Raw genomic sequence first — 21,957 nt, 5'->3', positions numbered from 1 at the left:
ACAATGTCCCAGGATCTTTGAATTTAGATAATGGGCTAGTCAAAATGCAAAAAGCAGGCAGCCCTGGACAACCCCTATTCTGCTGATCCCAGTGCAACCCCTAGAGCTGCAGGCTTCTTGCAATACTTCAAGGATCCTGGGTGCAGCCGTCATGAGCGGTGAGGCCAGGTGAGGGGGGGATTTCGAGAGACGACTACGAGGGAAAATTTATTATTTATTTAATTTTTCCTCGTGGTCGTCTATCGAAATCCCCACCGCTGTTAACTGCAGCGGCCGACTGGGTGCAGCAGAATCCTTGAAGTTTTGGAAGGCATGTCTAACACTGGAAGGAGCAATGTAAGGCTCTGCATGGCTTCTCCTGTGTTAGATGCAACGTTTCCAGTGTTTCCATCACAGCTGTGACCTGAAGGAAGGCGAGGTTGTTGGGAGATCTGAATGCCCATGACCATGAACTTCCAGAAGTAAGGTCCATCTGACAGTAGACTACACTGAAGAATTCTGGAGGAACAGAGACACCAATAAACCACAAGGTTCTTGTGGTCGAGCAGACCAGAACCAACTTAATCAGCACCTGTGTTCCTAGAATGTCGTGGAGCTGTAGACCATATTCCAGGACTGTAAGTGTGCTGAATATTTAAGGTATATTAATCAACTGTAATAAAGCTTGATTTTAGGAGAGACAATATGTGTCTCTTTCAAGGACCATATGGACACCAAGATTTTCCAACGACCCCAGGGCTTGCCCTCAGGTTCTTTTGGCTGAGCCAGGACCTCGATTCTAGAAGAGTTTTGTTTTCATTTTTTTTATCTGTACCGGTTATAAGGCTCTTAATTTGAGGCTGCGCACTGATCCTGTGACAAATGTGTTGTTGCCTTATATGGTATGGGTGTGCAACCATAACGTATAATACACGCACAGAACTGTCTTTGGTCCAGCAAGGATCATTTTTAAAGCTTTAGCTCAACCCTGGGTAGCGGTGGCTTCGAGCTGCAGGGCTGAAACAAAGAGACTAGTGTTTAGAAGGACCAAACAATTAAATAAGAAAGGTACACAACACGAAAGAACAACACCAATTTATGAAAATAGATATTTTATGAATTTTTAAACACCAAGATGAGCAAAATTCACTACAGCAGTCTGTAGATATAGAATTTTATATCAACCGTAAATCAAACCTTTTTAGGCCAAAGCGTAAACAAGCATTGGTAACCGTAAAGTTTAGAAACTTTTGAAAAGTTTGAAAGAGTTGTGCTCGACTACTCTGGCTCAGGTGGGGTGAATACATTCGAAAGGGAGAACGCCATGGGAGCACTAAGGATTATGTGGGCAGTTACTTGGTCACCAAAGCAGTCTCGGATCCAATTCCACACTTTACATCAAGAACAACATAGACTTCCATGGAGTGGTCCTGATACTGGGGAAACAGGATGCTGAAAGATGCTCTGGGTGCTGTGTGGTTCAGCAAGGTGCCCTTGCGGTTATACCTTGGTTCACAGTAAGGAGAGGAGACCATGGCCAGAGCAGTGGCGGTCCCTCGAAGTCCTCTTTGAGCCAATAGAAGGCTAGCTGTGGCTGGGCTACTGGTCCAGGACAGAGCAGGTCCAGTGGTATTCTTTAGTGAATGCTTGTGTTCCTCTTAGACAACACTCCTTTTGGATGTTGAAGATTAGTCTCCTGGGTTGTCCAGAGGCCATCAATGGCGATTTGAAGATGGTGGCTACTGGCTAGCCAGATGGAGCTTTTTCAGCTTTGATGGCCCTGGTGCTGGTTCTAGGGGGTCAGCCGACTGGAGTCACACCTTTGGTCCAGGTCTCGGGCAACTTTCCATGAGCCAGGACCCACAGGCATAGTCCTCTCTTTGGTAGCCCAAGGTGTGGCAGGTGCAGTCCAGCAGTCGCTGCAGCATCTCTTGCCAGATCTAAGGGTAAGCAGGGCAGTCCTTCTTAAGTCCTTTCTCCATAATCACCTTGATTTACGGTTCATGATGACAACTTGAAGCGAACCAATTCCAAGTCCCTACTATTATACTAGGAGGGTGCTAATATTTATTGTGTATCCATTGAATGGTCGTTACTGTATCAACATTGAAACCATATTTTTATATCACAAAAGTCACAATCGATACTCATAGGTTTCGCCTTTTTTCAACTGGGACACTCATGCACTAAAAATGTATAACAAATGTGAATTTTCATATATAAAACAGTTTGTTCCTCTACACACTCTGTGTTACATGTCCTTTCTCTGACATTTCTAAAGCCCCATTTAACTGCGAGTGTGCTGATATATATATATTGTAATATTAATCATTAAGTGCCCACATGAACCATTGTTTTTTTTGTCTAATTTGTAAGTACCCTGGTTCCATGTGAGTAGGGTGTCCCTTGTGTTTTCCTACACAACTAACTTTTCCAAAGCAAAATTGCCAATTTTGGAAGTTTTACTGGTAGGTCATATATCAAACGTATATGCTCTACTTAATAATACACAGCTCTCTTCCCTAGGGCACCATAGGCCTTCCTTAGCGGAGACTTACAAATACTGTTAAGTGAGTTGGAGGCTTTGCCATTGGTTTACATGGCGAAGTTGTACTAGCAGCTTTAAAACTGCTACTGCAGGCTGTAGTGGCAGACAGGGAGCCATTTTTTACTATGTCACGCACAGGTTGGCACAATCAGTGCCGCAGCCCTGGGTGGACACTGTCTTACATGCATGGGTACGTTTAGTCGAATATAGTATGAAACTAATAATTAAGTCAACATATGCTAATTGTGGGTATCCAATTCAACATACACTTTATAATGGGTTAGACACTGGCACGGAGGTCTGGTTAGGAGGCCTAAGTACGCTCTCAGAGTCAAATAACTAGCAACATCGGTCCAAGACTTTGAGGATGATTATGCAAAAAGAGACATTTCCCTACAAATTCTAATTCCCAGTTTCCACTCCCAACTATTGAAACGTGTAAACCATTGTGTGTCCTACGTTCAGTGGATGGCCAAGCCATTCAAAATCTTGACTGCCATGCTCCAATTGAGATTTGGCCTCCTACGTTTGGTACCACAGGCAGTTCAGTGGAGACCAGTTGGCGTCCAGACGGTCAAAGTCGTAGTTGGTCTAGCACCCATAATATGTACCTCAGGAAATATCAAGGGCCCGTATCTCAAATTCGAGGTTACAATGACATACCTAGCACTGATCTACCAACCATACAATTTGCATGATCAGGCAGTATGAGAAATTTTGTTACAATGACTTTCCTTGACAAAGACACAGAAAACACAGCTTTTCATGACCAAGTATATCATTGGCAGTGTCTAGGGCCTGGAGAGTAGGGTAATCCCTTCTTGTGATATAAAGAGAGTCACTGAGGGGTGATTTCTTTATGTATCCTGAATGCTGGCAATGGGATTTTCATGATCATAGGTAGGAGCACTGAGCATTCATCATGTGCTGTTGAGCTCTTTTATTTGATATACAACTTAGGTTTTCATTACAAGTGTCCTAGGAAATAGGCCAGTATTATTCTACCCACGAAGTTACCAATTCTTGGGGTACCAGTAACTCGGAGGAGGGGAAATTGTCCCATTACGAATTTGACCCTAAAGGGCCATTAAAGAATAAGGAATTAGAAGCTGAAATCTCCTATTGAAAATCAACAGATTTGACGTGTTCCCACAGATTCTGTACTGCCCCATTAGAATTAAAGGGCAACTCTAATGAGGGTCTTAGTGTTAGAAAAGGTGTTTAAAATATTATAACTCTTGAACCATACGGGAGTAAAATGCAAATCCAATTGTTCGGGGATTAGGACAGTCATCCTCAGCTGCTAGTACACAGAATCTATAGGTTAAAGGGAAAATATTCTGTGTTTTTCTCAGAATGGAAAGGGTCCAATATGGCCCCCACTTAATCAGTGATAGTTATGGCGGGGTATGAGAAAATGCATGCTCACTATGCTCGAAGTTCCGGTATGCTTTCAGCATGCACTCAACTGAGATTGTCCAAATGTTCTTGGGTATCTCGTGGACTAGTGGGCTGAAAGTCCTCATATCACCTGAGTGAGACAACCTCCATGCAGGATTCAGTGCTGTTAGTCAGATTTCGGCCCCTCTCCACGGGAAACATTGTTTACAACGCGGTGTTTACACCGCACAACCTTTACACGCAGCCATTACAACGCAAGTCATTACAACGACTTGCGCTGGATGGCGCTCTTGGTTAAGGAATAGTCTGATTTTCTATTACAACACCTTCCCTACTGTTACGTGGGCTGGAGTTGGAATAGAAAATCATATTAATCCTCAATCTAGAGCCCTCAGGCAAGTCGTTGTAACGACTTGCGTTGTAAAAACCGCGATGTACAGTACCGCGATCAAAATGATCGCGTTGTACTGTCATACATCCCTCGCCACACTGAAAAGCCAAGCTACTAAGGCAGGCTATAGGACAGCAAGGCTTATTCTAGTTTTTTGCCCTGCTCTAGCCTTCGAAAAACAGTTTAAAGGAGAGTTTTGTTTCTGAGAAATGTCTCTCTGAGCTGGTGCAGAGACCCCCTTTTTGTAGTCCTAAAAAAAGAGTACAGCATAAGCCAATTTTTCCATACATTCCACACCAAATTATGCAAGGATGAGTGACTAGCCACCCAAAAGCTACAGGTATGGACTGCATTCCTCTGGAATTTAATACGTTCTTCCTCTCCTTTTGGTAGTTTTGGAATTCATAGATTTATTTGTTTCAGGCCTTCCCAACCTTCTTCTTGGTAAAAAAAAGTACATATTAATTTCTTTGAAGAAAGGCAAGGATTTGAAGCTGTGCAGATCATATTGTCCCATTTCATTGACTTTCAGTGACTCTAAAATGTATACTGAGGTGCTTGCTAACAGACTTCCAACCATGATTGTGAGTTTGTTTGCCCTATGCAACATGGCGTTATCCCGACTACAGACACCACTCAACATACTTATCTTGCCAACTCAATTTTCGATATTGCCTCTTATTTAGTTCTCTCTGTTGTGATGATTATGTTAAATGCCAAAAAGGAACTTGACAGTGTCATGCCCATTCCTTTGTACGACACTGCAGATGTTTGGTCTGGTCCTCGTTTTTTATCGAGAACCCAAGCCCTGTATTTGTGATTGGCAGCTCAAATTACCTACATGGGCATTATTAAACATGTAAAATGTTTATCTTCCTTGGGACGAGGCAGGGTTGACCCCATCTTCTATAATGTTTCCCTTATATTCAGAACAATTTCTTCAGCATTTAACGTCTTCAAATGATATCCCTCCATCAGAATTGAATTGGGCTGAATGTAAGATTGCCAAATATGCAGACAACGTTGCTGTGATCACTTCGAATCTGCACAAGGCAGAAAAAGCTATTCACTAGGAAACACATAGGTGTGGCTCTCTGTCAGGTTATTACCTTAATCAAAGGCAAATGCAAATCCTATTCAATCAATGTTTATTTAAAGCAGACAATACAGACAATCAATGCGTTTCGACAACCACATACTTTGGGATTAAAAAATCCACATCAATTGAAGAGATGTTTACACTTTCATTATGGCTCCATTCTCTCCTCTCCTTCCAACCAGTTACAAAATTGGATTTGCCTCCCTCTTGCCCTAATGAGAAGATTAATGACAACAAGCATTTGCAATGCAATAGGTCTCGAATTAGGAAAGTTTGAGCTATTGGTCTTGTAAATGACAATTTTTTTATTTATGTGTTGGTTTTGAAAATAGCTAAATTAATAGCTTTGTCATTTACAATGCCAATAGTTATAACTTTCGCAAATGTGACACCTATAGAATTTGTAATGCAACATGTTTTGTATTTACGTGACTTAGATGTATTGATATTACAAATAACAATGGCTTTTAATTTTTTTAAATAATTAATACTTAAATAAAAGTGATTGTAATTTATAATGGCAATAGCTTAAACTTTTGTAAATAACTTTTGTGAAGATTATGTTCAGTGTATTTTATTGTGACGAAAATCCAAGAACAGAAGTGAAATATTAACATCTTTTTGTGACATTTGTAATAAAGCTTGAAACATTGAGAGAACATATTTGAACCAGTTGTTGTTAAATTGTTGCACAGATTGATGCTGTGGTGGTGCTGAGTGATAATGTGGTGGTGCTGAGTGATAATGTGGTGGTGCTGAGTGGTGCTGTGATGGTGCTGAGTGATGCTGTGGTGGTGCTGAGTGGTGCTGTGGTGGTGCTGTGTGGTGCTGTGGTAGTGCTGAGTGATGCTGTGGTGGTGCTGAGTGGTGCTGTGGTGGTGCTGAGTGATGCTGTGGTGGTGCTGAGTGGTGCTGTGGTGGTGCTGAGTGATGCTGTGGTGGTGCTGAGTGGTGCTGAGTGATAATGTGGTGGTGCTGAGTGATAATGTGGTGGTGCTGAGTGGTGCTGTGGTGGTGCTGATTGGTGCTGTGGTGGTGCTGAGTGATGCTGTGGTGGTGCTGAGTGATGCTGTGGTGGTGCTGAGTGGTGCTGTGGTGGTGCTGAGTGATGCTGTGGTGGTGCTGAGTGGTGCTGTGGTGGTGCTGAGTGATAATGTGGTGGTGCTGAGTGATAATGTGGTGGTGCTGAGTGGTGCTGTGGTGGTGCTGAGTGGTGCTGTGGTGGTGAAGTGTCATTTCAGCAGACAGAGGGAGCCTCCAACAGATCAGACCACATTAGTGAGTCATATAACGGAGGGGGTCCCAGAATGCCATTAGTCACACAACACGATATACACTTGATGTATGAGTTGACATATGGGCCTTAAAATAAAGTGCTAGAACGTTAGTCTATACAACACTAGTCTTGCTTGCCTTTACGTTTTCAAGATGTTTGTAGTTTTATATACCTAATGGCAAAATGTAAATATAGTTCGGTTGTAACGGGAACAAACAATAATAATCACCAGGTCATTGAATATTGAGATTTGTGTGGTGCCAAAAACAAGGGAATAATGAAATGAAAAGCGGCCGGGAAGCGACAGCAGGGGTGAATTAGGGAGGAGGAGAAGTGAGGCAGAGCGCAAGCTGGGGGAAGCTTCAGATCCCTGCTCTTCACCACAACCTCCTCCTAGTAACTTAGGACTTCAAAGTCTCGTTGGAGAATAAGTCTGTTGCCTCCTGTAGAAGCTTCTTGGAAATATGTGACAAACTAGAAGTCTTGTCCAAAGATCACTTCTTTGCCATTCAAGTCAACAGTCATATAGCCTGGCCAAAAGTTCTTACATTTACCACCACTCCATGAATCTCACAAAAAGTAAACCCAACATCTTCAATTCTAAAACAAGAGCAGTAGCATGAGTGAACTTGCGACAAAAGCTGCTGCTGGTAAAACAAGAGCATTTTAAACGTTTAGAAACCACGAACCAAAACCGGAGCCTGGCGGATTGGCAAAGTAAAAGCGGCATAAGATACAACACCCTGCCACTAAAAAGCTATTGGGGGAAATGCCGATAGAAAGAAAGAGGGGCAGGGGAGTAACGGGGTGGCGAGGTATTGCGAACCGTAATGGTATGTTAGTTGTTTTGGCAAGAGCAGTAGCATGAGCGAACTTGCGACAAAAGCTGCTGCTGGTAAAACAAAAGCAATTTAAACGTTTAGAAACCACGAACCAAAACCGGAGCCTGGCGGATTGGCAAAGTAAAAGCGGCATAAGATATAACAGCCTGCAACTAAAAAGCTATTGGGGGAAATGCCGATAGAAAGAAAGAAAGAAAGGCGGGGGAGTAAAGGGGTGGCAAAGGTAGGGAGGAGGAGAGAGAGGGGCGGAAGAAACGTGGGCGGGACTTAGGAGAAGAAAATCGGAAGGGTGAGAAAGAGGATTGGATGGGAGACGGGAAGGACAGAGATGGGGTGGAATGGGGAAATGTAGGAGGGATAGTGAACGAGGGGCAAGAGACTGGAGTGAAATGGATCCAAAATAAAAACACTGGCTCCCATCCGTTCCCATCTGCTGTCGGCTTGGCTTTGCTCTCTCTGCCGACGGGGAGCTGGGTCCGCTTTTTCCGGCAGAGGTGCCGTGGACTGGCCACGCGTACGAGGAGCAACACCTACAGGCGGGTGTGAGCGCTAAGTCAAGCGCTGTAACAACAACACCGCTGTAGCCTTGCCCCGCCGCACCTGGTCCCCCTACCAAAATCTACCAGCCTGTTTAAGGAGCCGATCCCGCACCCGCTTTGGTCGCAGCACAGCAGTATAGCCGACTGGCCAAGTGCGAGAGGAACAGCAGCTGCTGGCGGGCGTGACGCTAAGCGCTGTGATAACAACACCGCAGCAGCTTTGCCTCATCGCGCCTGGCCCCCTTACCAGCTTCACCGCCGATGAACTGAGAAAGACCAGGGGAAACCAGGAGCCAGGAGTGAGGGATAAGAGCATCTGCGAGTCTGTGAGCCAGCACCAAGGCGGCAAGGCACGGGGGGGTGTAATCTGCTGACCAGGTTGTTGGCTGAGGCTGGCATTACCTCAGTCGCTCGGAGGTTCGCTCCAGAGCCTGTTGCCAGCTGCTAAGACCGCCCCCGGGCTGTCGCTGTCTTTGCAGCCTCGCAGCCCCAGTTCATTACTTCTGGGCATCCAACACTCTTGAGAGGGGTTAGGAGGTTTCTAAGATTCGTCCCGCCTAGCCCGCAAACAACACCTTGTGGACTCACCATGGAAAACATCAAGCCGCTTAGAAGACTACCACGGAGAAAGGGTACCACTCTCCACTCCGCCTCTCCCGGGGAGGTTCAACAGGAGTCGCCACCACCTCAAGACACAACGTTACACCCAGGCGGCCTATCATCGCAATCTCGGATCATCCTCTCCAAAAGGGCTCTCCTTCCACTCATCCACTACGGCCCGACGCGGATTTTAATGCAGCCACTCAGAGCGAAAACTATTGCTCTCCTAGCCCAGTTCACATTAAAACCTCAATGCTGGAGAAACCCTCTCTGTCCTCGCCTAAATCCTTCGCCTCACATGAGGCCCACCAGCTCCATATGCTCTCTCAGGAGGTTGCTTCTACGACCCAGGACAGTCTCTCTGCCTCACTGAGCGCCTCCTTTGCAGCCCTGGGAAACTCATCCTCACCTGTTTTGAGCTCTGACCCCTTAAATACTACTGTATTAAACACTTCAACCAAGCTGCAAGTCCAAGCCCAGGTCTATGGCAGCGCCCAGCTGACATCACCAGATCACCCTGATAACTGTAACGCGGCTAATCCAACTTTAAAGCCCCAACTTCAACACAGCCCAATCTTATGTTCAGGGGCTCCCTTAATTGGACATAATGACCATTCATCTTCAAATAAGAGTTACAACTATGATGATTCTTCCTTACCTAACAAACTATCCAACCGATTCCTGGCCTCCTTAGAAGCCGAATCGAAGATTCACTTGCTCACTCACCGGGCCTTAGCACGCTCTCAAACTCTCTTAGAACGTTAACGGAGGACCAGGATTCTCCAGTGTTTACTTCCTCGGACACCACAAACTCTATCTTGGTCTCACTGACATCCCTGCATGCAAAGCAAGATGCAATAGCTAAAGCCACGTTATGGTAGTCGCAGAAAATGGAGCTGCAGATCGATCTAATGCAAACTCTGGCCTCAGCACTATCGGACCTGGGCTCCAGGATATCCTCTCTTGAAGGCTTGGTGGCGCTAACGGGCACTCCGAATTCTTGCTCTTGCTCTCCAATAATCAACAAACTTTCGTCTCTCCCCGAAATCTTGAGTGCAATCTTGAAAAGTGTGAAGTGCCATAACAATGGAGAAGGACCATTAAAGCCCACACGAGAGCCTCATCTTTCACTCACCATTGAAGAGCCCTCATGCTCAGCCATAGTACCCCGTCCATCCCCAGAGAGAAAAAATACTTCCCCCTGTGTCGGCCCAGTCACTACAAGTCCAGCCCGCTTTACTCCGGGGACTAGTCCCCGCCCCCCCAAAGCGGGCTCTGAACACACTGATGTTACTAGTCAAACATCAACGCAATTATTAACTACACGATCTGTCTGCTCCGACACTGTCCATATGGACATGGCCCACAGCTTTCCTAATGCCTCATTGAAAACCTCACTGTCAAGGAGGGAGAAAAACAATCCAAAAAACAACGCTTAGCGATAAGGAGAGCGGGGCTTGAAGGCTCAGCAGCACTCAGTTTGCCCGCCACTAAATCAAGGGGCCTCCCTTATTTTCCTATTTTCAACTTGCCTTCAAAATCCAAAACAAAAATTACTGAAACAAGCTTGACTGCCGTGGGTTTAAAGGCCACCAGTGAACAGCCCGGTCTATCAACCCAGGGAGGTCCTGGGGCCACAACAGCCATCGACTTAAATTTCCCACCAAGAGCGAATGATCCATTGTCTAACAAAATTACAGTATCAATTATTCACGATCAAAGACCTAGGAATCAGACCATCAACGTACAGTCTGCTGCAGCAACATCAGAAACACGGAAGAGTCCACTTGATTGTCAGGTAATGGCAAAACCATTGAAAGCGGACCCGCAAAGTGCAATAGAGGGCGACGCAACAAGCCGCTGTGCTTATCATCCATCTGAGGATCCATCTAGAGTCGGTTGGCTCTCCACTGTGCACATGCAGAGGCCCTGTCCGCCCCAATTGCCACAAGTATCAGAAACGGTAAGCCACTCGGGGGGGAACAATCACCCACCTGAAGTTCGCTTCCAACTTCTGACGGCGCCAGCACCTTCAAATGACCCAGCTAGGACCCAGAATCACCAGAACCTGGAAAAGGGAGCAGAACTAGTCTTTTTTCCTCACTACGAGCGTAAGGGCTCATATGACGTCCTCAATAGAGGCAATCTCATCCGTCTATTCAAATGTGTTCCAGCGTTGTCTGGGGTCACTTCCTCAGACCTTATATCGGTCAAGTTTTTTACAATACCAGGAAAAGGGGGCTCAGAGGCCACCACTACATCGTGGTCCCAGGAATCCATTAGGAATGCAATCCTCAGGGAAGCCAATTTATTTGAAAATTGGGGCATCAAAATGTGGGTTCCTACCCATCAAAAATATCCCCACGTTCTCCTCCCCCAGGCCCCAGTGAAACAGCATACTAGCGTACTGAAGGGGTCCCGGGGCGCAACCCATGCTTGGCTTCCGGAAGCGAAAATAGACAATTTCTTAAACATCGCATGTCATAACAACCAACGTCTGATAAGTTGCTAACCTAACTGCTCTGCCTTCTACGCAAACGATATCCGCCACGGCTATTCTGCCCTTGAGCCTCTTACTAACTTAGTCCAGCAGCGCCCTTCCTAACAGAGGCGCCAGCCGGTTCAACCCTAAATTAACCATCACATCCTGGAATGTGGCTGGGCTAAAGTCAATTCTTGCCGCAAAATCAGCCCTGGATTTCCTGAACAAAAGCGATATCATATGTCTCCAGTAGACTTGGTCTCTATCTCCTTCGCCTCTGCTTGGCTATCACGAACTTTTTCAACGATCCGTCCAGGCCAACCCCTACGGAAGACCCTCTGGGGGCCTCTCAATTTACATTAAGCACAGCTGCAAGATAACGGTCACACCTATTCCTTGGAACCTGACAACAGGGCAGATAGTACTTATCACCGGCCTCTCACTGTCAGGTAGGGCCCTCCCGATTCTCCTATTCAATTGTTACCATAATATAGCGAAAACCACAAAATCAACTGCAACTGATCTACTGGTAAAACATCTGGAAGATCTTCTATTGGAATTCACACATACTGTTATTAGGAGACTTTAACATCAAAGACCTTGCAACTAATAGTCTCCTAGCAAGGAAAACCAAAGAGCAGGAAGCGATGACCATTTTTTTAACAACTTACAACCTCCGGTCAGCTCAGCAAATTATACTGGAACAGCACCCGGGTGTCCATTTTCTGCCCACGTTTAGAACCATCTCAACTATTGACTATATTTTCTTATCACCGCTTTTGGACAATAATCTGGCCAGGATGGAAATTCTAGATTGTATGGAGAGCGACCACAACCCCCTAACGGTAACATTGCATTTGCAAACGCCGGTTGCCGCGGAAACAACAGAAGTGGGGCAATCATCGCGGGCCGAACTCCACACCTTGGCTAGAAGAATTAAATGGGATTCACTAGGCTCTGTCAAGGTGGGAATTTGGCTTAAGGCCGAAATACCTAGCTTTAGACTAGAGGCCCCCACAGAATTACATCACCTGTGGGATAATGCCATTGTCAAATTACAGGATCTATTGGTAGGCCGCGTGGTTCAGCCTAGATCATCTGGGCCACGTCCGAACCAAACTCATGATCCAGCACTAGCCTCCCAAAGAAAGACCCTCAGGAGGGCTGTGCGGAGGCACAAACTGATCGGAACTGTACATACTGCCAATAATGTGGCATTGCTGTGAAAGACCTTCAAGAAATCCTTATGGGAAACCAAGAGACTAAAAGAATACTCTGAGTGGCTAAAAATATTCAACCTGCTTAAGGGCAATAGCCAGTCCAAGTTTTGGACCTACATGAACAAACTCCGTTCCACGAACATGATGAGAGGAAACGCGGTTCGTGAAGAAGATTGGGCCCTGCACGTGTCCCAACTATATCGCAGTGATACCTTGGACCCAGTGGTGATCGGACTAGGAGATCGTGTTGAATCCACTCAAACAGAAACTCATGAGTGGACCACTGCAGCCGAGGTCTCCAAGCATCTGCAAAATATGAAAACGACGGTGCTCCAGGGCCCAACAGTCTTCCGGCTGGGGTATTTAAATGTGCCCTGGAAGAGTGGGCGGCCCTCTTGACTCCTCTATACAACAACGTGTTCAGGACTGGCCAGCTACCAGACTCATGGTTAGGCTCGATTTTATGCCCCATATTCAAGAAAGGAGACCCCACGCTCCCGGCTAATTACCGACTCATCACACTGTTAGATCTTGAGGCAAAGGCATACGCCTGATGTCTTCTTAGGGTGCTTGAAAAATGGGTTGCTGACAATAACATAATACCATACTACCAAACGGGGTTTCGGGCATCGGCCTCCACAATAGACAATATCACCACTCTAGCCATCCTGAGTCAACAAGCAGCCCAAAAAAAACATCTTCCACTTTACTGCTGCTTTGTTGACTACAGCGCGGCTTTTGACAAAGATTCTCGCAACACCTTGTGGAGGGAATTTAATAAGTGGGGGATCCCGCAGAGCCTCCTAAGAGCACTCATCTCACTGCACAAGAACACATGGGTGCAAATCAAAACCGGCCCAAAGACAGTCTCTTCAAGAATTAGTGTCGCTGACGGGCTAAAGCAAGGCTGCGTTCTCGCCCCTCTCTTATTCAATCTTTATACAGCCGATCTTGGAACATTTTTAGAGAACAGCAATCTCCTCCCGCCAAACTCAGTCCTGGTAAAAAGTCTCTGCATATATTACAATATGCGGATGACATTGTAATAATGGACCAAGCCAAATCGGGTTTCCAACGAGCGTTAAGTACGCTCCATATATACAACATCGCTAATGCCTTGAAAATCAATCAGGCTAAAACCAAGGTACTGATATTTGGCAGATGTAAGAATAAGAAAAGCTTAAGGTGGAACATCGGGCCTGCCAGGATCAACACAACCGTAAAATATAATTATTTGGGAGTCTGGTTCAACGAGACGTCTAGACCTGCAGCTCATCTAGCTGCCTTGCAAAAGAGAGCAGGAGCAATCACATACTCCCAGACTCGGTTGAACCTGTCCCTGTGCAGTCCCTCTGCAGAAGCCATTCTGAAGGTGATCAAAGCTACTCTTCTTCCTGCCTTAACCTATGGGCATCAGGCCTTTCCCGGGCCATGCTCTGCCAGTCTTGATCTCGCCCAAATCTCCACCTATAAAAAAAATGTCCACCTCCCAAGTTTCATTCAGCGAGCAAGACTGCGTTTGGAGCTGGGCCTACAAAGACAATCAGTTCACTGCGAGGCCGATACCCTGAAATATTTCATACGGTCATTAAAAGCCGGTGACAACACTTTAAAATCCCACCTAAAAGAAACCTTTTCCAGTCCTGGCAACCCTTGGAACACTCAGATTGCAAAGGCCATAAGAGTGCTAGAGATGGACAACGCATCCCTCTTTTTAGATTCCATTCCATACTCGGCCTGGAAAAATACCATCAACAGACAGGTCAAATTAATTTCCCATCGCATGGATTTGCACTCCGTAAAACATCTTCCATTTTGCTCCCACTGAACTCTTCGTATCTTCCCGGGAAACCGCAAGCCTATTTCCAGGAAAACTTAAATGCAGTGGCACGGAAGAATATTATGTTCAATGCAACTTCTTGGCTTGCGTTCAACGGCTTTTAACAGATGGGCTCCAACAAGGGAGGGGGGGCTTGCAGACTGTGCAATTACCACTCTGAGTCATGGCTGCATCTCCTGTGTTGTTGCCCGGCCCTAGCTGCCCCAAGAATGTTTCTCTTAAAACCCTTGTATTTAAGATGGGGCATTAGGACATGCTGGGAGGCTTCAGCTCTTTGTTTCGCACCCACTGACATCCAAGTGCTTGCAAGGTCGGGAAAATTTGTGAGACTTTTGGACAATCTTCTGTCACCTTCTTCGGCCCCCGCTCTCCCACGTCTTCCCCCTCAAAAACTCATCACAGACTTTTTTTTCCCCGTGGTTTAGCACTTTTCGTTTTTATTATCTTTAATTTTGGTTTTGCGTAGCAAAATGTTTATATCGGCAACTACAAGACTGTTTTTCTTAGAAGCACAATGGTCACTAAGCTCAGTGAGCTGTTTCTCAGTTTTGTGTTTCTGTTTTCTTCCTTTTATCCTAAACATGACAAATGTGTTACTGCTGATTTTTTAAATATGTGCTAATGCTGTTTTTATAGCAATGGTTTTAAGTAACTGTGCTAAACTAATAAAAAACTTAAAAAAAACCAAGTTAAAGGCACGTACTTTATGACGCGGAAATCAGGATGGGGCAAGAGAGACGCAACATGCACGTTCACCATTGAGTGTGCGAGGAACCAGATGCCGCTTGGGGGAATGAAATAAAAAATGGCCGGGAAATGCTCTCGGCATTGCGGGGGCGGGGTGCGCATTCCTTTGAAGTGAGAGCACGGCCTTGCGGCCGTGAAAGTGAAACTGCAGGGGTGAATTAGGGGGGAGGAGAAGTGAGGCCGAGCACGCGCTGGTGTGAATGCCTGAGGCCGAGCGCGCGCTGAGGAAGCTTCAGATGCCTGTGGGAGGGAGGCTGATGGGTTTGATGTGGACGCGCGTTTCGCACGAGTGCACCACATGAACTGTACGAAATCCGCAATGGTTTCAGAGCTTGGTTTGCCTACTATTACTCTCGTCTATTTATCCCTGCGGGATATAATAGTCGAGACCTAAAAAGCACTCGTTCTGAACCAAGATCTAGTTTTTTGCCGAATTTGGTGTAATTCGTTCAGCGGTTGGAGCTGTAGTCTTGTCTAAAATCCCCATGGAAATTGCATGGGGAAAATGTGTTTTTGGGACCCCCCCCCTTCTTCTAGGCAGCCGCTTGAGGAATTACCCCGAAACGTTTCAGACAGAAGGTGAAGTGAGTGGCAAACTAGCTTTTAAACCTTCGTAAAGATTAGTCAAATGGTGCCAAAATTATTAACAAAACGAAAAATGCTATTCCTATAAGAACTAGGTCCTAACTATAACTACCAACTGGTGACTGCCAATAGGTAATATACATATAAATATAGGAGGAAGCATTGAGGATGGCGCGCCCCCAAACACGGATTGGGGTGATCAGAGATGAGGTGTCAGCTGAGGCAAAGGTGAAGGTTCAGTGCTGTGAGTCGAGAAACTCTCTTGGTGGGTGCCTTTGTTCCTCTGCAGTAAGCCCTCTTCCGTGCTCAAGGATTGCTACAGATGTTTGGAGCTGGGCATCGCTTAGGGATATGCCGAGCAGTGGGGGCTCCAGCCCCTGACACTTTTTGGAGGATCAGACTTCGCCAGGGCCATTGATTTAGCTTATAACCTGTGCTGTCCCTTTAATGATGTACTTTGTCATATCAGGATTTAGAACACTCAGTATGGCAGCTAAATACCATTACCATGAAGTTTAACCTTACCGTGAACACAGAGATAGAACTACTTCTGTAGAGGTGTTTTGAAATGGCAACAGAAAATCAAGGCGCAGCTGGATACAAAGATGTTCCGTTGTTACATTGTGTCAAGTTGCAGCTACGGACCAACAAGCAGTTTGTTTATCGGACTGCATTCGGAAAAACGTCAATTGAATGTTATGAATTATTTAAACTTGTGCGGATCCTGTGAGCTTGGAGACATTTTTCATCTACTGTTTTATACTAACCCATTTGGGTTTGTGTATGAAACCCATGCCATGTGATGTTAAGCGCTCTGATACCCATGGGTCTTGTACGCGCTATAGAAAACTGTTAATAAATAAATAAATAAATAAATACAACATCATGTGACCTAGGCTGTTGGAAAAATTTAGGACACCACGTATACTGTGACATGTTGAAAACGGCATTAACTTGTAAACTGTTTCCATACTCGGCAATAGGGCCAAGTATATACAAATATTCATTACATGTTAAGCAGGTATAATTGCTGCAAACAAAAATTCCAAAGGGTATTATTGTCTATGTCTATTTTATGGGCAGTATATGTAGGGAAACAAAATGGCACATTTTTAGATTTTAAAAGGCTGTTGCTCAGCTCAAACGCGTCCCCCTGTTATCTGGGTCTGGAGGGGCCTGATTTAAGAAATAGATTAAACTTCTCCTTTTCCCCAGTGCTGGCTCTCTCTCATATGGGAGTTTGGGAGGTAGAATGGCATTTGGAAGGTGCCAGTGGTGGTGCCCTTCCATACACCACCAGTGGTCTGATGCACGTCGGCAAAACTGCAATGTTTTAGGAGGAAATATATGTATGTGTGTATATGTGAGTGTGTGTGTGTGTGTGTGTGAATATATATATATAGTATTAGTTATAAAAAAAACATTGATTCATAAGAGCTTTTTCTTTGATAAAGATACATGTCTTTATTAGAAAATGGTTGCGAGTGTTAAAATTAAGAGATACACAGAAAAGTAGGTTCTTGTGCTTTCAGGAACTGTGATAGGACCCCAAACATTATTCCTGGGCTTACGTATGAAAGTGTAATATTCCGGTTAATATATGAGTCTCTGACAATGTTATCTATTGGGATACGACTGTGATGACTTTAACAGACTTCTAGGTCCCTTCATTTTTCTTTAAGTTTAGTTCATAGCTAGTCCAATAAAGGTGCTTACACTCCATCCCTCAGCCCTTCTGATTGTTCTTCCCCAGGTGTGGGTTCAAGAAGGTTTGCTCACTGGCCCTGAGCTAACAGTGCTGTGCCGACCACATATCCAGTGAATCCACTAGACAGAAAGGAACTCATGACTCCAAAACTGGAACAGGTTTGCTGGTTGTTAACAGAAACTGTATCCTGCAGAGATCACCCAGGGTTTTCAAAGTCTTAAGGGACCCATATCTTGGAAACAGTTGTTGGCCAAAATCAGGATTTTCCGGCATCTGTAACACCTATATGTCTGAGGGATGCTTTGGCCTTGCTGGCCCCAAGTCAGGATAAGAGGACAATTGATTAAGGTTGGGTTGTCACTATACCTTTAAATCATGGCAACGGTAAGTTGTAAGATGATAGATCCATGTGTTTTGAAATCAGAGTGGTCAGTCCTTAGCAATTAAACATGCATGAGTGGTCTAGGGTGAAAAGGGGGAAGCCCTGCATTCCTCCTCTCGCTAGCACACAGAGTTTATTGTTGCCACTATGATTCTTGACTCCTGTGCAAGCTACCATTTTTGGTGAGACAACAGAAAGCATGATATAGCTGTTGGTCATCTCAGTTTAGCACGCCACGCCCCATCAGTCCGAGTGCAGCGAGCACAGAGCAGCTGAGTAGCCGAGCGGGATCAGGGGCAAGAGCAGGAAGGACACGGTGATCGCCTGCGTCCGTTTGAGACGACCGCCGGACCGCCGGACCGCCGGACCGCCGTCATTTACCAGCGGTAAACGGGAAGAGGGCATACTGCTGTAAAATTCACCCGCGGTGAGCGGGGAGAGGGCAAACCGCTGTAATTTTCGCCCCCGCCTTGGATTACAGCGGAGGCTTCGGGGGAGAGGAGGCGTGAGCCGGAGGGCTGCCGAGAGTCACGAAAAGGGCAGGAGAAACGTGAAAGCGGAGGACGCCAACGAACGCTATCCCCACCCAGACCCCACTTAGCCCCTATTATCCCCCTTTAGCAGACTTGGACTTCTTGCTGGATCAGAGATTCAGCAGAGTCTGCAAGGGGAAATAGGGAGACATAACCGCGTAACGGAGGCTCCTAAAGGTGCAAAAGACACTAAAGAAAACCTTGGAATTTAAGCACCAGTCCAAGTAAGCCTAAGACCCACAGTGAAGTAGGTCCTTACCAAAAACAACAGAAAGTGTAATCGTGGCAAGGAAAGTGGGCGGAAGGCACCCAAGGCAATTTAAGGCAGAACAGAGGTAAGTGGCTAAATATTAAGAAAGTAAAAATCAATAATTAAGTGTTCACCTATAATTGATCAACAGTTTTGTACCTAGAAATGGTAGAAATGGTACCCAAAAAAGGGACAAAATTACGTACAGGGGACGAACAAGGGAGGAGTAAATCAATGGAGGGCTCAAATTCTCTGGAAGAGAGCAAGGAAAGTCAAGTATCATCCTTGGATAATAGTAAGGGGAAAAGAAAGAAAAGGAAAGTTAAAAAAGCAACGAAGAACGCCCAGAAGGCAAAAAGAGGCGGCAACCAAATAACTAACAAACAAAAAGAGAACACGGTAGTGACAAAGACCATAAAGGAGTTTGTGGGTAAACACTATAAATCATTAAACCCAGCGATAACATCGGAGATAGATGAAGAAATAGTGGAAATTGGTGGAGAAATTGGTGAAACTTCAGGCAAGCCGGACGAAAGTCAAAGACGGCTAGAAAAGGGAGAATACCATAAAGAAGTCAATCTGGATATCGAAGAGGAAGGGGAAGGGGAGAACCATAAAACACTAAACCTGACTCTGCAAAGCCAAAATCACCAAATTTCGGCGCCTCGGTTATCATCATCTCCCAAGTTGTTCTCACAGCTGACACCAGGAAACGAAGGTCACAGGGGAAACGAAGGCCAGAATCAGAGTGTTATCTGGGGAGGCGCGCCAGATCAATTCCAGCAGCCCTATCCACAGCAAGAAACCCCAATTCATCAAGAGAGCATAAGGTCTAGCATCCCAGTAAATCCTGCCAGAAACACTATACAGGATTCGGTAATCTCTGAAACCCCAACATCTTCGTTGATGGAGTTAATCTTGTTACTCCAGAAGGCACTACAAGGAATCCTGGAAGTGAGTCTTTCAAATAACGGACTGATGAAAGCTCAGAAACAACACCTAAAGCAAATAGAAGAAGAACTAGGAGAAATAAAGAGTAAAATGCCAAGCAAGGTAATGACAATGGGTACAACCCCTTCAATGGAGAAAAGTGATATGATAATACTAGAAGAAGAAAGTAGGGCACCTCTGGAAAGAGCTCCCCAGCCTATTGAACAAACAGCAAAGGAGGCAGAAGAGCCTGCAGCTAATGTATACATATCAAGAAGACCAATGCTGATAAAAAGGCGCCGGGGGTATGTCACACGTGGGATCACGAACAGGACAGGAAATAACAAGCAACTGAAACAAGCAGGGAATAGAAAAGGGAAGGAAACAACGAAGGGGGAGGTACAGTTAGACCTAAATGCATCTGCACCGACTTTTATAACAAATAGACCCACACAGGTAGAGGCAAAAACCCAAAGACCCTAAGGACCCCGAGAAAACCAAGGAAAAAGCAGAGTTGTAAGGAGGCAATTGAGATCCCCCCTCCATCCGTTCGACGAAACAGGTAGTAAGGCTAATGGATGAACGAGCTACTGAACAAAGGACAGTAAGACCTCAGGTACACGAAGAACCCAATATGAGAAAGAATGGTCGGCAAACAGGGAGAACAATCGCCAGTCAACTGGCGCAGGAAACAAACATGAATCTATATGAGAGAGACAAGAACAATTGGTTATTTCTGGACCTAGTACCAGCTGAGAGGAAAGAGAAGCCGACAAGAAAACCCAGACCCCTAAATAGGGCATCGATTTTGTCCGCATTTGAAAAATGCGGCAGTCTGAGGGGGATCGGCACTAAAGACCTCCAGCAGGTTGGTTTTGTAGAAAATAGGTATGGAAAGGAAATAACAAAAATCACCCTTCACTCAGACCTGGTAAAAAGGGCAATCCAGAAAGCCTCAAATGAGATAACTCAACAGGGAATAAGGATTATCCCAGAGAGAGAAATAAAATCCTCCAACGATAATAATTTCTTAAAACAGCATGCCGGGCTACAGAAGAGACAAGTGATTCTCTATAGAGAAACGGAAAAGGATTTAAGCTGCCTGAACATCGTAATAGACAACTCAAGGAACGACTCCTCATGGGGTAACTGGTCGTTACATAGTACTCCAATGGGAGAAGGTAACGTAGGTAATTCGTTGGATATGGAAGATGATGGAGGTTTGAGTGATGTAGAATAGGATGGAGGGGGGTCGCAAGATTTAGGTCTCTTAACCTGGAACATAAATGGGCTAGGCAATGAGCAAAAACGGGAATACCTAAAGGAAGTTATAAACAAAGTGGACATTGCCTGCCTGCAAGAGACCTGGCTATGCGACGACACCCCTATATTTGACGGATACGTCCAAATACAGCAGCCAGCCATAAAGAAAAATCATGGACGGCCCTCGGGGGGGCTGCTGACATTGGTGTCAACAAAAGTTACGAGGGAAATAGAACTGTTGAATACAAAATGTAAATGGGTACAATCATGCAGAATTGAACTAATGAAGGTGGAACAGAAGTATAAAATGATGATTTTAATGAATGTATACATGCAGTGGGATAATGGGGAGGAGTATGAAAGGGGAATGAGGTGTTTTACAGAAGATATGGACAGTACTCTAGAAAAATATCCCGCAGATACAATAATAATAATGGGGGATTTTAACCATAAACTAAACCCAAAAAAGGCAGACCTTTGGAATAGGGAACAGTTAGAGGTGTATGGAATAAACCCGGCTAAGTTCCCAATTGGGGAAATCTCGAAACAAGACCTTGGTCTAGTGCACACCTTAGGAGGTAGGGGCTTTCACTGCGTAAATGGGAGAATTGAGACAGACTCACCAGCAGGAAAGACATTCATCCAAGGGCAACAGAACTGCCCAATTGAATATATTTTCTTACAGGCCTGGAATTTCACCCAGATTAGGGATTTTAGGTTAGAACAAAAAGAAGTGAGTGATCACAAACTCCTACATATAATAATATCAGGGGGAAGGGAATTACAGAGAGAAAGGGTGATCACCCAGGAGGTCGAATACCCCAAACGGGTGACGACACGTCTTACTGAGGATTATATAGAAAAATTGAAGGCCATGCAAATAAAAATTGTACCTGAAAACTGTGAGAATAAAAAACTGGAATGGTTTATAGGGAAATTAGAAGAGGTGGTTCAATGCCTAAAGATAAAATTAAAAGGGAACAAACCCACAAGGGTAAAACAAATAAACCGATGTAAAGGGTTCTCTGTGGTGTGCCAAAACAAGAAAAAGGAGATACGAGCAGTACAAAGAAGACAAAAAAAGAACTTTACACTAGAGAGACAGGACCTGCTAGTTAAGCAGAAAAAAGAATTCAAGATAATGGTAACCAAGGCAAAAAGGGAATATAGAGAAAAATGCTGGTTAGAACTATTAGAAGCCGTAGAGAATAAAAATCTAAGGCAATTCTGGAGATTAGTAAAGTCTGTAGCGGGAACATCAGATGGAGAAATGAACTGTGTGGTGAGTGAGGCTGCATGGGAAGGGTACATAAGGGATCTGTACGGAGTAAGGACTCCCACA

General features: G+C 45.1%; 1 protein-coding gene across 1 annotated transcript in view; it reads right to left on the bottom strand.

The window, feature by feature from the left end:
• LOC144791492 (ubiquitin carboxyl-terminal hydrolase 47-like) overlaps positions 1-21,957 on the bottom strand; it is a 340,820-nt gene that overhangs the window by 271,565 nt on the left and 47,298 nt on the right. The window lies entirely within an intron of this gene.

This window comes from Lissotriton helveticus, chromosome 11 (genome assembly GCF_964261635.1).
Source record: "Lissotriton helveticus chromosome 11, aLisHel1.1, whole genome shotgun sequence".
Classification (NCBI taxonomy): Eukaryota; Metazoa; Chordata; class Amphibia; order Caudata; family Salamandridae; genus Lissotriton; species Lissotriton helveticus.
This window is presented reverse-complemented; position numbering and strand designations above follow the sequence as displayed.